Source organism: Chrysochloris asiatica, unplaced genomic scaffold (assembly GCF_000296735.1).
Source record: "Chrysochloris asiatica unplaced genomic scaffold, ChrAsi1.0 scaffold00088, whole genome shotgun sequence".
Classification (NCBI taxonomy): domain Eukaryota; kingdom Metazoa; phylum Chordata; class Mammalia; order Afrosoricida; family Chrysochloridae; genus Chrysochloris; species Chrysochloris asiatica.
The window spans coordinates 1683762-1684578 of NW_006408606.1; positions in this window are offsets into that span (position 1 = coordinate 1683762).

An 817-nucleotide genomic window follows, 5' to 3' on the forward strand; every position below is an offset into this window, starting at 1 on the left:
TTTTTTTTTCTAATGCAGGATAACAACATAAGCTTTATTTCAAAATTCACATGTGGAGAACTGTTTAACGACCCTCAGATCTTTTATTCAGATTTATTTGTATTTAGAAAAATAACCCCACATATTTTTTGCAAAGGCAGCTGAAATGCTTTTTGAAATGGTTGAAAATGATTTAGCAAAACTAATGGAAAATACAAATGCAATATTTTTAATAACTTAAGGGTAAAATAACCAGAAACCAGCATACCATATATTTTTCATTTAAAATATTTTGTTTTGTTTTGTTGTAAATCAAGGGAACAGTGCTTAGCAAACTATATTTTAGTGCGTGTTAACATACTGAATAATATAGTGCCCTTCTATTAATTTTAAAGCAACTTTTAAGCAGCAACAATCTTTAGTTGCACTTTTCTTTTTTGAAGAAAGTAGAACTTCCCTTTCCTTCTCTTTTCCTTCTTTGATTTCACCCTTCCTTCCTTTTTCTTTCTTCCACATTTAAAATATTGCTGCTTTTTCTAGTCTTTATTAGGTGGGATTTTTTTTTCCCTTAGATTTTCTCCTGGAAATTAGTCCATAAGAAGTTTTATCTTAAGGAATATTTGATTAATTGTTAGGCAAAAAGAAAAAAAAGATTCCTGGTCATTATAAATAAGCAAGATGAAAAATTAATACTCTTTAATAAAGGCCTTAAAATTATAGCTCCTGATTAATATTTCCTATTTTATTTAGAGTTCCTATTACATTTTCTGAAATAAACTGGAATGGTTTTATGCTTTTGTTTATCAAGATTTTCTTTTTTTATGAACTCGTTGCCTTT